General features: G+C 39.0%; 1 protein-coding gene across 3 annotated transcripts in view; it reads right to left on the bottom strand.

The window, feature by feature from the left end:
* Window positions 1-17,245, bottom strand: part of PDE4B (phosphodiesterase 4B) — a 600,461-nt gene that overhangs the window by 123,722 nt on the left and 459,494 nt on the right. The window lies entirely within an intron of this gene.

The raw sequence follows: 17,245 nt of genomic DNA on the forward strand, positions 1-17,245 counted from the left end.
ATGACTACACGTACTTTTCTTGTAATACTAATTTTCGTCTGCCTTAGAGAGAGACATATGCTATTGTAGTTAAGAGCACAGCTTTTGGAGCCAGTGTTGGTTTGTTTCTCAGTTGCACTATTACTAACTATGAGACATTAGGCAACCTCTCTATGGCTCACTTTCTTCACCTGTAAAATAGGGTGTTGTGAGAATTAAATAAGTTATTATATATGTACAACTCTTACAACAGTGCTAGGCACATAAAGGCACTTTCATTAGTTATAGTTATTCATATTAGTAGTAGGTATCATTATTTCATTATAGTAGGTTTCATGTCTATCTTCCTAGCTGGTGAGAACTTCTTTAGGGTAGTCATTTCTGCCCCCATTACAATCAAGAGAACTAATATATATCAAGAGAACTAATATTTATATTGTACTTTACAGTTTACAAAGCATTTTCATGTCCCTTATTTCATGTGGTAAGAGTATGTTCTTGACCCTGGGGAATGGTGCAAGCACCTATCTTGTTGGTCAAGCCTGAAACCTTCTTTTCCCTCATCCCACAGTCAACCACCAACATCTGCTGATCCTAACTTGCAAATATTTATTAATCGCCCACTGGATCTGTTCTAATGTAGATCCCTATCCTTTAAGATGCAGATTACAGAAGCAGCTTCCCATTTGGCTCTTGGAAACATCTTTAGGCTTGTCCACCCTCCAAACTGTTTTTTTTTGTTTTTTTTTTTTGTTTTTTTTCCGGTACGCGGGCCTCTCACTGCTGTGGCCTCTCCCGTTGCGGAGCACAGGCTCCAGACGCGCAGGCCCGGCAGCCATGGCCCACGGGCCCAGCCGCTCCGCGGCATGTGGGATCTTCCCGGACCGGGGCACGAACCCGTGTCCCCTGCATCGGCAGGCGGACTCTCAACCACTGCGCCACCAGGGAAGCCCCCAAACTGTTCTTTAGACTGTAATCAGAGTTATCTTTCAAAAACATTCATCTGATTATGTATTTTCCTGTTTCAAAGCCTTTCGTAGCCCCCCACTGCTTGTCTGCAGCATAAATGCCAACTCCTCACATAGGCCCTTTGTGATGAGGGAACTGCTTACTTCTCTGGCTTCGTCTCTCACCACTTCATCATCCTCTCATGTTCTCTGCCTGAGCCATATTGAGCTGTGGTCCCCCCAGATGTTCTTGACAGCAAGAGAGTTAGTGAGCGCATAGCCCTTCCTCCTGCACACCTTTCTGCCTGGCTAACTCCTTTAGCTTAGCTGTAACCCCTCGAAGCAGGCTGCTCGCCTTGCCTGGCCAGATCTCTCAAAGTCCAGTGCATCCCTTTCCATAGACATTGCCCTTTTCTGAAGGTATTACAACTGCCTATTGACTTACTAATCTTTTAGCTCCTCTGAAGACAAAGAAAGTGTCTCATTTGTTTGCAAAGTGCCTAAAGGTAAGTAAATTTTTGTTAAAAGAAAGGATGTATATAATCTTCATAACAGCTGGAAAGGCAGGCAGAGCAGAGATTCGTATCATTCTTTTTATTTTTCATCATGATTTAGAGTCTGTTTATGTACTGGATAACCATATGGTTTAATCATCTAGACTCCCTGGATTTAAGCCGTGATTCCCCATTTACTGGGCACGTTACTTAACCTCTCTGTACTTCAGTGTCCTCATCTTTAAGACAAGAAAATTACAGTACCAACTACCTTGGGGTTATAGGGATTAAATGAGTTAAAATATGTAAAGGACTTTAAATAGTATATAGGAAATGCTTAATAAACATGTGCTTTTATTTACAGGTAATTTAGACACTACAAAAAATACTCAATGTCTTAAAGCCAGGGTGCTAGTAAGTATGATGGCTGTAACTCAAGTCTTAGACACCACATTGTACTTTTTTGGTAGTCCATCAATAAACAGGTCTCAAATTTAAGTGCGCTCTTATTTCTGCTTTTCCTCTTGGTTCTCAGATCTCATTTCCCTTGACTGCTCTCTCTAGAGACTACTTACATCTCATACAAATGGTGGCTTTAAAAAGTTCCTTGTCTGTGTAAGACTACAAATGGGATGACCAAATGAAGGAAACATGGCTCTTGCTTCCCTGTGGCTTTACTGGTAGGTAATTAAAACTTGGTTCTGTCCAGGGTGCTTCCCGCCACAGCTTGGGGTAATCTAACTGGCCTCACCAGTTTCCGGTACTTTATGTTCCTATTGGGAAATCTATACCTTGGTATACAAAGACATTACGCTAAAGATGACTACGACACAGGAAGAAACCAATAAATTATTGCCACATCTAGGAAAGCATGTGAAATTTCCTTCTGGGATCCAATGGTGATCTTGTTTTCTTTACTAGAAAGCATTCTTTACTAGAACGAAACAGAAACCAATAAATTATTGCCACATCTAGGAGAGCATGTGAAATTTCCTTTTGGGATCCAATAGTGATTTTTTTTGTTGTTTTTTTTTGCGGTATGTGGGCCTCTTACTGTTGTGGCCTCTCCCATTGCAGAGCACAGGCTCCGGACGCGCAGGCTCAGCGGCCATGGCTCACGGGCCCAGCCGCTCCGCGTCACGTGGGATCTTCTTGGACCGGGGCACGAATCCGCGTCCCCTGCATCGGCAGGCGGACTCTCAACCACTGTGCCACCAGGGAAGCCCCAATGGTGATCTTGTTTTCTTTACTAGAAAGCATTATTTCAGTCTCTCTTTTGTTGCTGTATGCTAAAGCCACTTTTAATGTTCCATTTACTTTTTAACTCAATATCTTTTTCACTCATTCTCCCTGCCTATATATTTCCTCCTGAAAGAGCTGAGATGAGAAGTTTTAAAAAGCTAGTTTTGTCTCTACTGTTAAGATTTAATGCTGAGGAATTATGCAGTTTTCTACCTCGTGTGTAAATTCGTGACTGTTCTGTTCTGGAGAGAGGGGCTCCTGAGCGGGGAACATGCTGCAGCCCCCATCTAGCGGCCTTCATGTCAAGACTCGAAATCTATAATTGTCCTTCTTTTTCTTGGCTTTATGGGTAGAAGGCAGGAGAAGCAGTAAGAGGTTCAGGGGCTGCTGCTCCTCTATTTCAAATCACTGAAGTGTAATAATCGGGTGAAATAGCTTTGAGAGCATTACTTCAGGTTAGCTCAAAATACCTGTGTAAAACTGGATTTTCCAACATGGTCCTGAAAAAACGAAATTTCAGAAGAATCTGGATATTCAAGTTCTACTTCTTGTTGTGTTGAGAAATATAAATTCCTAAACTGACAAACACATGAAAGTTTTACTGGCATGCTGAAATATTTGCAAAACAAAATTCTGGGCTATTTTTATTCACTCAAAGCTTTTAATATATCTTGTTATTAGTATCTTTGATAGGATGAGATCATGTTTACAACTGTGTTTTCTTGGGAAGGACCATTCTTTATTACGAAAGTGTGCCCTTATTATATTTTTAAGTTCTGGTTTGTTTTCTTTTTAATATCTTTATCAGAGTATAATTGCTTTACAGTACTGTGTTGGTTTCTGCTGTATAACAAAGTGAATCAGCTATACATATACATATATCCCCATATCCCCTCCCTCTTGCATCTCCCTCCCACCCTCCCTATCCCACCCCTCTAGGTGGTCATAAAGCACTGAGCTGATCTTCCTGTGCTATGTGGCTGCTTCGCAGTAGCTATCTATTTTACATTTGGTAGTATATATAAGTCCATGCCACTCTCTCACTTCGTCCCAGCTTACCCTTCCCCCTCCCCGTGTCCTCAAGTCCATTCTCTACATCTGCATCTTTATTCCTGTCCTGCCCCTAGGTTCTTCAGAACTATATATATATATATATATTTATTTATTTATTTATTTATTTATTTATTTTTTGGATTCCATATATACGTGTTAGCATACAGTACTTTTTTTTCTCTTTCTGACTTACTTCACTCTGTATGACAGACTCTAGGTCCATGCACCTCACTACAAATAACTCAATTTTGTTTCTTTTTATGGCTGAATAATATTCCATTATATATATGTGCCACATCTTCTTTACCTATTCATGGGTCGATGGACAGTTAGGTTGCTTCCATGTCCTGGCGATTGGAAATAGTGATGCAATGAACATTGTGGTACATGACTCTTTTTGAATTATATATTTTTCAGAGTATATGCCCAGTAGTGGGATTGCTGGGTCATATGGTAGTTCTATTTTTAGTTTTTTAAGGAACCTCCATACTGTTCTCTACAGTGGCTGTACCAATTTACATTCCCACCATAAGAGCAACAGGGTTCCCTTTTCTCCACACCCTCTCCAGCAATTATTGTTTGTGGATTTTTTGATGATGGCCATTCTGACTGGTGTGAGGTGATACCTCATTGTAGTTTTGATTTGCATTTCTCTAATGATTAGTGATGTTGAGCATCCTTTCATGTGTGTATTGGCAATCTGTATATCTTCTTTGGAAAAATGTCTATATAGGTGTCCTGCCTATTTTTGGATTGGGTTATTTGTTTTTTTAATATTGAGCTGCATAAGCTGCTTGTAAACTTTGGAGATTAATTCTTGGTCCGTTGCTTTGTTTGCAAATGCTTTCTCCCATTCTGAGGGTTGTCTTTTAGTCTTGTTTATGGTTTCCTTTGCCGTGCAAAAGCTTTAAAGTTTCATTAGGTCCAATTTTTTTATTTTTGTTTTTATTTCCATTTCTCTAGGAGGAGGGACAAAAAGGATCTTGCTGTAATTTATGTCATAGAGTGTTCTTCCCATGTTTTCCTCTAAGAGTTTCATACTGTCTGGCCTTAGTCTGGTCTTTAATCCATTTTGAGTTTATTTTTGTGTGTGGTGTTAGGGAGTGTTCTAATTTCATTCATTTCCATGTAGCTCTCCAGTTTTCCCAGCACCACTTATTGAAGAGACTGTCTATTCTTCATTGTATATTCTTGCCTCCTTTATCAAAAATAAGGTGACCATATGTGCATGGGTTTATCTCTGGGCTTTCTATCCTGTTCCATTGATCTATATTTCTGTTTTTGTGCCAGTACCACACTATCTTGATTACTGTAGCTTTGTAGTATAGTCTGAAGTCAGGGAGCCTGATTCCTCCAGCTCCGTTTTTCTTTCTCAAGATTGCTTTGGCTATTTGGGGTCTTTTGTGTTTCCATACAAATTGTGAAATTTTTTGTTCTAGTTCTGTGAAAATTGTCAGTGGTAGTTTGATAAGGATTGCATTGAATCTGTAGATTGCTTTGTGTAGTATAGTCATTTTCACAATGTTGATTTCTCCAATCCAAGAACAGGGTATATCTCTCCATCTGTTTGTATCATCTTTAATTTCTTTCATCAGTGTCTTAGAGTTTTCTGCATACAGGTCTTTTGTCTCCTTAGGTAGGTTTATTCCTAGGTATTTTATTAATTTCTCTTTCAGATTTCTCTTTCAGATTTAATTTCTCTTAATTTCTCTTTAATATCTCTTTCAGATTTCTCATCATTAGTGTATAGGAATGCAAGAGATTTCTGTGCACTAATTTTGCACCCTGCTACTTTAACAAATTCATTAATTAGCTCTAGTAGTTTTCTGGTGGCATCTTTAGGATTATCTATGTGTAGTATCATGTCATCTGCAAACAGTGACAGTTTTACTTCTTCTTTTCCAGTTTGGATTCCTTTTATTTCTTTTTCTTCTCTGATGGCTGTGGCTAAAACTTCCAAAACTATGTTGAATAATAGTGGTGAGAGTGGGCAACCTTGTCTTGTTCCTGATCTTAGAGAAAATGGTTTCAGTTTTCACCATTGAGAATGGTGTTCGCTGTGGGTTTGTCATATATGGCCTTTATTATGTTGAGGTAAGTTCCCCCTATGCTTACTTTCTGGAGGGTTTTTTATCATAAATGGGTGTTGAATTTTGTCAAAAGCTTTTTCTGCATCTACTGAGATGATCATATGGTTTTTATTCTTCAGTTTGTTAATGTGGTATATCACATTGATTGATTTGCATATATTGAAGAATCCTTCCATTCCTGGGATAAAACCCATTTGATCATGGTGTATGATCCTTTTAATGTGCTGTTGGATTCTGTTTGCTAGTATCTTGTTGAGCGTTTTTGCATCTATGTTCATTAGTGATATTGGCCTGTAATTTATTTTGTGCGTGTGTGACATGTTTTTCTGGTTTTGGTATCAGGGTGATGGTGGCCTTGTAGAATGAGTTTGGGAGTGTTTCTCCCTCTGCTATATTTTGGAAGAGTTTGAGAAGGATAGGTGTTAGCTCTTCTCTTAATGTTTGATAGAATTCACCTGTGAAACCACATATTCCTGGGCTTTTGTTTGTTGGAAGATTTTTAATCACAGTTTCAATTTCAGTGCTTGTGATAGGTCTGTTTATATTTTCTATTTCTTCCTGATTCAGTCTCAGAAGGTTGTGTTTTTCTAAGAATTGGTCCATTTCTTCCAGGATGTACATTTTATTGGCATATAGTTGCTTGTAGTAATCACTCATGATCTTTCATATTTCTGCAGTGTCAGTTGTTACTTCTTTTGCATTCCTAATTCTGTTGATTTGAGTATTCTCCCTTTTTTTCCTGATGAGTCTGGATAATGGTTTATCAATTTTGTTTATCTTCTCAAAGAAGCAGCTTTTAGTTTTATTGATCTTTCCTATTGTTTCCTTCATTTCTTTTTCATTTATTTCTGATCTGATCTTTATGATTTCTTTCCTTCTGGTAACTTTGGGGGGCTTTTGTTCTTCTTTCTCTAATTGCTTCTTTTTTCTTTTGAATTTTATTTTATTTATTTTTTTATACAACATGTTCTTATTAGTCATCCATTTTATACACATCAGTGTAAGCATGTCAATCCCAATTTCCCAATTCATCCCACCACCACCACCCCCACCCGCCGCTGCTTTCCCCCCTTGTCCATACGTTTGTTCTCTACATCTGTGTCTCAATTTCTGCCCCGCAAACCGGATCATCTGTACCATTTTTCTAGATTCCACATATATGCTTTAATATGTGATATTTGTTTTTCTCTTTCTGACTTACTTCACTCTGTATGACAGTCTCTAGATTCATCCACATCTCTACAAATGACCCAATTTTGTTCCTTTTTGACTGATTAATATTCCATTGTATATATGTACCACATCTTCCTTATCCATTCATCTGTCAATGGGCATTTAGGTTGCTTCCATGACCTGGCTATTGTAAATAGTGCTTCAATGAACATTGGGGTGCATGTGTCTTTTTGAATTATGGTTTTCTCTGGGTATATGCCCAGTCGTGGGATTGTTGGGTAATATGGCAATTCTATTTATAGTTTTTGAAGGAACCTCCATACTGTTCTCCATAGTGGCCGTATCAGTTTACATTCCCACCAACAATGCAAGAGGGTTCCCTTTTCTCCACACCCTCTCCAGCATTTGTTATTTGTAGATTTTCTGATGATGCCCATTCTAACTGGTGTGAGGTGATACGTCATTATAGTATTGATTTGCATTTCTGTAATAGCTAGTGATGTTGAGCAGCTTTTCATGTGCTTCCTGGGATCTGTATGTCCTCTTTGGAGAAATGTCTATTTAGGTATTCTGCCCGTTTTTTGATTGGGTTGTTTGTTGTTTTGATATTGAGCTGCATGAGCTGTTTATATATTTCAGAAATTAATCCTTCGTCCGTTGATTTGTCTGCAAATATTTTTCACATTCTGAGGGTTGTCTTTTTGTCTTGTTTCCTTTGCTTTGCAAAAGCTTTTAGGTTTTACTAGGTCCCATTTGTTTATTTTTGTTTTTATTTCCATTACTCTAGGAGGTGGATCAAAAAAGATCTTGCTGTGGTTTATGTCAAGGAGTGTTCTTCCTATGTTTTCCTCTAAGAGTTTTATAGTTTCTGGTCTTACATTTAGGTCTCTAATACATTTTGAGTTTATTTTTGTGTATGGTGTTAGAGAGTGTTCTAATTTCATTCATTTCCATGTAGCTCTCCAGTTTTCCCAGCACCACTTATTGAAGAGACTGTCTTTTCTCCATTGTATATCCTTGCCTCCTTTGTCATAGATTAGTTGACCATAGATGCATGGGGGTTTATCTCTGGGCTTTCTATCTTGTTCCATTGATCTGTGTTTCTGTTTTTGTGTCAGTACCATATTGTCTTCATTACTGTAGTTTTGTAATATAGTCTGAAGTCAGGGAGCCTGATTCCTCCTGCTCTGTTTTTTTCCCTCAAGACTGCTTTGGCTATTCGGGGTCTTCTTTGTCTCCATACAAATTTTAAGATTTTTTGTTCTAGTTCTGTAAAAAATGCCACTGGTAGTTTAATAGGGATTGCATTGAATCTGTAGATTGCTTTGGGTAGTATAGTCTTTTTCACAATATTGATTCTTCCAATCCAAGAACATGGTATATCTCTCCATCTGTTGGTATCATCTTTAATTTCTTTCAACAGTGTCTTATAGTTTTCTGCATAAAGCTCTTTTGTCTCTCTAGGTAGGTTTATTCCTAGGTATTTTTTTTTTCTTTTTGTTGCAATGGTAAATGGGAGTACTTCCTTAATTTCTCTTTCAGATTTTTCATCATTAGTGTATAGGAATGCAAGAGATTTCTGTTCATTAATTTTGTATCCTGCTAGTATACCAAATTCATTGATTAGCTCTAGTAGTTTTCTGGTGGCATCTTTAGGATTCTCTATGTATAGTATCACGTCATCTCCAAACAGTGACAGTTTTACTTTTTCTTTTCCAATTTGTATTCCTTTTATTTCTTTTTCTTCTGTGATTGCCATGGCTAGGACTTCCAAAAGTATGTTGAATAATAGTGACAAATAATAGTGACGAGACATCCTTGCCTTGTTCCTGATCTTAGAGGAAATGTTTTCAGTTTTTCACCATGGAGAATGATGTTTGCTGTGGGTTCGTCATATATGGCCTTTATTATGTTGAGGTAGGTTCTCTCTATGCCCACTTTCTCGAGAGCTTTTATGATAAATGGGTGTTGAATTTTGTCAAAAGCTTTTTCTGCATCTATTGAGATGATCATATGGTTTTTATTCTTCAATTTGTTAAATTAGTGTATCATATTGATTGATTTGTGTATATTGAAGAATCCTTGCATGCCTGGGATAAACCCACTTGATCATGGTGTATGATCCTTTTAATGTGTTGTTGGATTCTGTTTGCTAGTCTTATGCTGAGGATTTTTGCATCTATATTCATCGGTGATATTGGTGTGTAATTTTCTTTTTTTGTAGTATCTTTGTCTGTTTTTGGTATGAGGGTGATGGTGGCCTTATAGAATGAGTTTGGGAGTGTTCCTTCCTCTGCAATTTTTTGGAAGAGTTTGAGAAGGATGGGTGTTAGCTCTTCTCTAAATTTTTGATAGAATTCACCTGTAAAGCCATCTGGTCCTGGACTTTGTTTGTTGGAAGATTTTTAATCACAGTTTCAATTTACTTACTTGTGATAGGTCTGTTCATATTTTCTATTTCTTCCTGTTTCATTCTTGGAAGGTTATACCTCTCCAAGAATTTGTCCATTGCTTCCAGGTTGTCCATTTTATTGGCATAGAGTTGCTCGTAGTAATCTCTTCGGATGCTTTGTATTTCTGCAGTGTCTGTTGTAACATCTCCTTTTTCATGACTAATTTTATTGATTTGAGTCCTCTCCCTCTTTTTCTTGATGAGTCTGGGTAATGGTCTATCAATTTTGTTTCTCTTCTCAAAGAACCAGCTTTTGGTTTTATAGAATCTTTGCTATTTTCCTCTTGTTTCTGCTTAATTTATTTACTCTCTCATCTTTATGATTTCTTTCCTTCTACTAACTTTGGGTTTTGTTTGTTCTTCTTTCTCCAGATCCTTTAGGTGTAAGGATAAATTGTTTATTTGAAATTTTTCTTGTTTCTTGAGGTAGGCCTGCATAGCTATAAACTTCCCTCTTATAACTGCATTTGCTGCATCCCACAGGTTTTGGATCGTCGTGTTTTCATTATCATTTGTCTCTAGGTATTTTTTGATTTCCCCTTTGATTTTTTCAGTGATCTCTTGGTTATTTAGTAACGTATTGTTTAACCTCCATATGTTTGTGTTTCTTATGTTTTTTCCTCTGTAATTCATTTCTAATCTCATAGCATTGTGGTCAGAAGAGATGCTTGATATGATTTCAATTTTCTTAAATTTACTGAGGCTTGATTTGTCACCCAAGATGTGATCTATCCTGGAGAGTGTTCCGTGCGCACTTGAGAGAAAGTGTAATCTGTTGTTTTTGGATGGAATGTCCTATAAATATCAATTAAATCTATCTGGTCTACTGTGTCATTTAAAGCTTCTGTTTCCTTATTAATTTTCTGTTTGCATGATCCGTCCATTGGTGTAACTGAGGTGTTAAAGTCCCCCACTATTATTGTGTTACTGTCGGTTTCCTCCTTTACAGCTGTTAGCAGTTGCCTTATGTATTGAGGTGCTCCTATGTTGGGTGCATATATATTTAAAATTGTTATATCTTCTTCTTGGGTTGATCCCTTGATCATTATGTAGTCTCCTTCATTGTCTCTTGTAACATTCTTTATTTTAAAGTCTATTTTATCTAATATGAGTATTGTTACTCCAGCTTTCTTTTGATTTCCATTTGCATTGAATATCTTTTTCCATCCCCTCACTTTCAGTCTGTATGTGTTGCTCGGTCTAAAGTGGTTCTCTTGTAGACAGCATATATATGGGTCTTGTTTTTGTATCCATTCAGCAAGCTTGTGTCTTTTGGTTGGAGCATTTAATCCATTCATGTTTAAGGTAATTATTGATATGTATGTTCCTATGACCATTTTTGTAATTGTTTTGGGTTTGGTTTTGTAGGTCCTTTTCTTCTCTTGTGTTTCCCACTTAGAGAAGTTTCTTTAGCATTTGTTGTAGAGCTGGTTTGGTGGGGCGGAATCCTCTTAGCTTTTGCTTGTTTGTCAACCTTTTGATTTCTCTAGCGAATCTGAATGAGATCCTTGCCGGGTAGAGTAATCTTGGTTGTAGGTTCTTCCCTTTCATTACTTTAAATATGTCATGCCACTCCCTTCTGGCTTGTAGAGTTTCTGCTGAGAAATCAGCTGTTAACCTTATGGGAGTTCCCTTGTATATTATTTGTCATTTTTCCCTTGCTGCTTTCAATAATTTTTCTTTGTCTTTAATTTTTGTCAACTTGATTACTATGTGTCTCGGCATGTTTCTCCCTGGGTTTATCCTATATGGGATTTTCTGCACTTCCTGTACATGGGTGGCTGTTTCCTTTCCCATGTTAGGGAAATTTTCGACTATAATCTCTTCAAATATTTCCTCAGGTCCTTTCTCAGTCTCTTCTCATTATGGACCCCTATAATGTGAATGTTGTTGCATTTAATGTTGTCCCAGAGGCCTCTTAGGCTGTCCTCATTTCTTTTCATTCTGTTTTCTTTATTCTGTTCTGCAGCCGTGAATTCCACCATTCTGTCTTGCAGGTCACGTATCCGTTCTTCTGCCTCAGTTATTCTGCTCTTGATTCCTTCTAGTGTATTTTTCATTTCAATTATTGTAGTGTTTATCTCTGTTTGTTTGTTATTTAATTCTTCTAGATGTTTGTTAAACATTTCTTGCATCTTCTTGATCTTTGCCTCCATTCATTTTCCGAGGTCCAGGATCATCTTCACCATCTTTATTTTGAATTCTTTTTCTGGAAGGTTGCCTGTCTTCACTTCATTAGTTGTTTTTCTGGGGTTTTATCTTGTTGCCTCATCTGGTACATAGCCCTCTGCCTTTTCATCTTGTCTATCTTTCTTTGAATGTGGTTTTTGTTCCACAGGCTGCAGGATTGTAGTTCTTCTTGCTTCTTCTGTCTGCCCTCCCGTGGATGAGGCTATCTAAGAGGCTTGTGCAAGTTTCCTGATGGGAGGGACTGGTTGTGGGTAGAGCTGTGTGTTGCTCTGGTGGGCAGAGCTCAGTAAAACTTTAATCCACCTGTCTGCTGATGGGTGGGGTTGGGTTCCCTCCCTGTTGGTTGTTTGGCCTGATGTGACCCAACACTGGAGCCTATCCAGGCTCTTTGGTGGGGCTCATGGCAGACTCTGGGAGGGCTTACACCAAGTAGTACTTCCCAGAACTTCTGCTGCCAGTGTCCTTGTCCTCACGGTGAGACACAGCCACCCCCTGCCTCTGCAGGAGACTCTCCAACGCTAGTATGTAGGTCTGGTTCAGTCTCCTATGGGGTCACTGCTTCTTCCCCTGGGTCCTGGTGTGCACACTACTTTGTGTGTGCCCTCCAAGAGTGGAGTCTCTGTTTCCCCCAGTCCTGTCAAAGTCCTGCAATCAAATCCCGCTAGCCTTCAAAGTCTGATTCTCTAGGAATTCCTCCTCCCGTTGCTGGACCCCCAGATTGGGAAGCCTGACATGGGGCTCAGAACCTTCACTCTAGTGGGTGGACTTCTGTGGTATGTGTTCTCCAGTTTGTGAGTCACTCACCCAGCAGTTACGGGATTTGATTTTATTGTGATTGTACCCCTCCTACCATCTCATTGTGGCTTCTCCTTTGTCTTTGGATGTGGGGTATCTTTTCTGGTGAGTTCCAGTGTCTTTCTGTTGATGATTGTTCAGCAGTTAGTTGTGATTCTGGTGTTCCTGCAAGAGGGAGTGAGAGCATGTGCTTCTACTCTGCCATCTTGAACAAATCTCCTTTCTAATTGCTTTAGGTGTAAGGTTAGGTTGTTTATTTGAGTTGTTTCTTGTATCTTGAGGTAGGATTGCATTGCCATAAACTTCCCTCTTAGAACTGCTTTTGCTGCATCCCATAGGTTTTGGGCCATCATGTTTTCATTGTCATTTGTTTCTAGGGATTTTTTGATTTCCTCTTTGATTTCTTCAGTGATCTCTTGGTTATTTAGTAGCATATTGTTTAGCCTCCATGTGTTTGTATTTTTTACAGTTTTTTTTCCCTTATAGCATTTTTTTCCCTTATAGCATTGTGCTCGGAAAAGATACTTGATACAATTTCAATTTTCTTAAATTTACCAAGGCTTGATTTGTGACCCAAGATATGGTCTATCCTGGAGAATATTTCATGCACAGTTGAGAAGAAAGTGTATTCTGTTGTTTTTGAACAGAATGTCCTATAAATATCAATTAAGTCCATCTTGTTTAATGTCTCATTTAAAGCTTGTGTTTCCTTATTTATTTTCATTTTGGATGATCTGTCCATTGGTGAAAGTGGGGTGTTAAAGTCCCTTACTATTATTGTGTTACTGTCGATTTCCCGTTTTATGGCTGTTAGCATTTGCCTAATGTAATGGGGTGCTCCTATGTTGGGTGAAAAAATATTTACAATTGTTATATTTTCTTCTTGGATTGATCATTTGATCATTATGTAGTGTCCTTCTTTGTCTCTTGTAACATTCTTTATTTTAAAGTCTATTTTGTCTGATATGAGAGTTACTACTTCAGCTGTCTTTTGATTCCCATTTGCATGGAATATCTTTTTCCATCCCCTCACTTTCACTCTGTATGTGTCCCTAGGTCTGAAGTGGGTGTCTTGTAGACAGCATATTTATGGATCTTGTTTCTGTATCCATTCAGCCAGTCTATGTCTTTTGGTTGGAGCATTTAATCCATTTACATTTAAGGTAATTATCAATATGTATGTTCCTATTACCATTTTCTTAATTATTTTAGGTTTGTTATTGTAGGTCTTTTCCTTCTCTTTTGTTTCCTGCCTAGAGAAGTTCCTTTAGCATTTGTTGTAAAGCTCTTTTTGTGGTGCTGAATTCTCTTAGCTTTTGCTTGTCTGTAAAGGTTTTAATTTCTCTGTTGAATCTGAATGAGATCCTTGCTGGGTAGAGTAATCTTGGTTGTAGGTTTTTCCCTTTCATCAATTTATATATGTCCTGCCACTTCCTTCTGGCTTGCAGAGTTTCTGCTGAAAGATCAGCTGTTAACCTTATGGGAGTTCCCTTGTATGTTATGTGTCATTTTTCCCTTGCTGCTTTTAATATTCTTTTCCTTATATTTAATTTTTGATAGTTTGATTAATATGTGTCTTGGCATGTTTCTCCTTGGATTTATCGTGTATGGGACTCTCTGTGCTTCCTGCACTTGATTGACTATTTCCTTTCCCATATTAGGGAAGTTTTCAACAATAATCTCTTCCAATATTTTCTCAGTCCCTTTCTTTTTCTCTTCTTCTTATGCGACCGCTATAATTCGAATGTTGGCACATTTACAGTTGTCCCAGAGGTCTCTGAGACTGTCCTCATTCTTTTCATTCTTTTTCTTTATTCTGCTCTGCAGTAGTTATTTCCACTATTTTATCTTCCAGGTCACTTATCCATTTTTCTGCCTCCGTTTTTCTGCTATTGATTCCTTCTAGAGAATTTTTAATTTCATTTATTGTGTTGCTCATCATTGTTTGTTTGTTCTTTAGTTCTTCTAGGTCCGTGTTAAACGTTTCTTGTATTTTCTCTATTCTATTTCCAAGATTTTGGATCATCTTTACTATCATTACTCTGAATTCTTTTTCAGGTTAACTGCCTATTTCCTCTTCATTTGTTTGGTCTGGTGGGTTTTTACCTTGCTCCTTCATCTGCTGTGTATTTCTGTGTCTTCTCATTTTGCTTAACTTACTGTGTCTGGGGTCTCCTTTTCACAGGCTGCAAGTTCGTAGTTCCCCTTGTTTTTGGTGTCTGCCCCCAGTGGTTAAGGTTGTTTCAGTGGGTTGTGTAGGCTTCCTGGTGGAGGAGACTAGTGCCTGTGATCAGAGGATGAGGCTGGATCTTATCTTTCTGCTGTGCAGGACCACGTCCGGTGGCGTGTTTTGGGGTGTTTGTGCCCCTTTTATGATTTTAGGTAGCCTCTCTTATAATGGGTGGGGTTGTGTTCCTGTCTTGCTAGTTGTTTGGTATGGGGTGTCCAGCACTGGAGCTTGCTGTTTTATGAGTTGCGATGCATCTTAGCATTGAGACGGCGGACGCTGCGAGAGCTTTCGCCAATTGATGTTATGTGGGGCCTGGAGGTCTCTGGTGGTCCAATGTCCAGGTCTCTGGTCCAATGTCCCAGAGAACCCAGACCCTTTTGGGAAGTGTGAGGTCTTCTGCCAGCCTTCAGTAGGTGTTCTGTAGGAGTTGTTCCACATGTAGATGTATTTTTGATGTATTTGTGGGGAGGAAGGTGATCTCCATGTCCTACTCCTCCACCATCTTGAAGGTACTCGCTCTTTTTTTTTTTTTAAGGGCGAATGATACTAGTTAACTTACATATATAATCCTTACTTGCCTAAATCTAAAGTTGGCAACTCTATGTAGGTTCTAAAGTTAGGGGAGAATTTTTCCTGGTTGGTAAAATTGAAAAGAGGGTAACCATTAGCATTAGGGACCTGAACGCAGAGTCGTTCAGAACTAGATGTCTGTTTCTACAGCTATAGACTGAGTTGGACTGTGGTCTTGAAAGTCTCTTCATGTTCAAAATTTCTATAACCTTTTTGTCCTAAGTAAGGAATCACTGGAGTTTAATCTGAAATTTGGTTAGAACCTGCTGGGAAGCCTCTGAGTGACGCTGAGATGCATCAGGCTGTTTGTCAGGAGTCTGGGGGGTGGGAGGAGGCATTAGCTGCCTTCCAAAGCTAGTCTTTCACCAGTGAAGCACTATGTGAATGAAGCTCTAAATACTTCAGCTCAACACATCTCCTATGCTCTCCCTCGGGGGAGTCTAGAAAGCTGTTTGTTTTGGTGGGAGAGAGAATTCCAGGGATGTTCACTGTCAAAGCCCCCATCCAAACCTTGGTCAGAAACTTCCTTGGTTCTACATGATCTACAGCAAAGAGGTTACCTCTACTCCACTCATGTTTTCTACCTGATAGGAGAGGTTCTACTTTGCAGTTTGAAGAACATAGGTAAATAAAGTCCCAAAGTTTTGCCTATGGTCTTTCTTAGCTACATCAAGGTATATAGCATGGCATAGAATCATGGGGCAGGGGAAGGTTTCTCATTTCTCAGTCTTCGGTTCATCATCTATAGAGTGGAGATAATAATGGTGCCTACCTGACGAGACTTTTGTAAAGATTAAAAGAGATAACATATGTAAATGAACAGGGCCCTATAGTAAGCACTCACTAAATGTTTCCTTCCACACAATAGCAGTGTTCCTCTTATCTTTCTTATTTAACTGTAACCTCCCTGAGAGCATGCAAACTTTTAGAGAATAATGTCTGTTTTTAAAGCATGATTTTTTCCCACTGTTCTGCTCACCTTTTATGCCCAAAGCCTGGCACACTGCATGGCACATAGGAGAACTTCAGTAAATTTTTGCCAAATGAGTGAATAAATGAATTTTGGTCCACCCAATGATTGAAGTATTTTAGGGCATGGGTGCCACTGTTAAAATCAGCTGGCAGAAATGCCCTGGGGAATACTTTTTTTTTTTTTTTTTTTGCGGTTACATGGGCCTCTCACTGTTGTGGCCTCTCCCGTTGTGGAGCACAGGCTCCGGACGCGCAGGCTCAGCGGGCATGGCTCACGGGCCCAGCCGCTCCGCGGCATGTGGGATCTTCCCGGACCGGGGCACGAACCCGTGTCCCCTGCATTGGCAGGCGGACTCTCAACCACTGCGCCACCAGGGAAGCCCCCTGGGGAATACTTTTTATTGGTAGCTTTAAAATGCCCCCTGCCCCTTTCACAAGAGGGTGACCCTTTTTAGCTGCCTTTCCAACAGCAGAAGAGAGCCCAGTGGAATTTTCCAGGCTGGAGACTTTAGAGAGCTACTGATATTTTTATAACATATGATGTTAAATACAATTGTACATGTGCCTAGAGACCTTTTAAGCCATGAATTCCAGTATCCAATTTTATTTGGTTTCAGAAACTTAATAAACAAGTAACACAATCCGCTCATTGTTCTTTAAATAAAAATTAGAGATCTCCAATTAATAGCAGCAAAACAGAAACATCAGCCATGCTTAATAGGGTGGTGGAGTATGTTCTGTCTCACCCAGGAGCCAGGCAACAAGTGGGCATTGTGTTAAGGTTCTAGAGAAGGGACACAGACACGTGACTAGATGACAGCTTATTAAATGTCGCCCAGCAAAGGCCACTCAGACAGGATGCGTGTCACCAACCACCATTTTCCTTCTCTGCTGTAGCCTCATGCAAACTGCGCATGCCTTGGAAAGTTTGAGTGTGGTTTGCAAACAGTGTTAAGGTTCTCATGCCATAAACAATTCAGCAGTTCAGGAAATGAAGCCAAATAATAATAATATTTTTTAAGTGTCAATAACCGAAGTAAATCAAACACTGTTGCCTG

This window comes from Orcinus orca, chromosome 1, assembly GCF_937001465.1.
Source record: "Orcinus orca chromosome 1, mOrcOrc1.1, whole genome shotgun sequence".
NCBI lineage: Eukaryota > Metazoa > Chordata > Mammalia > Artiodactyla > Delphinidae > Orcinus > Orcinus orca.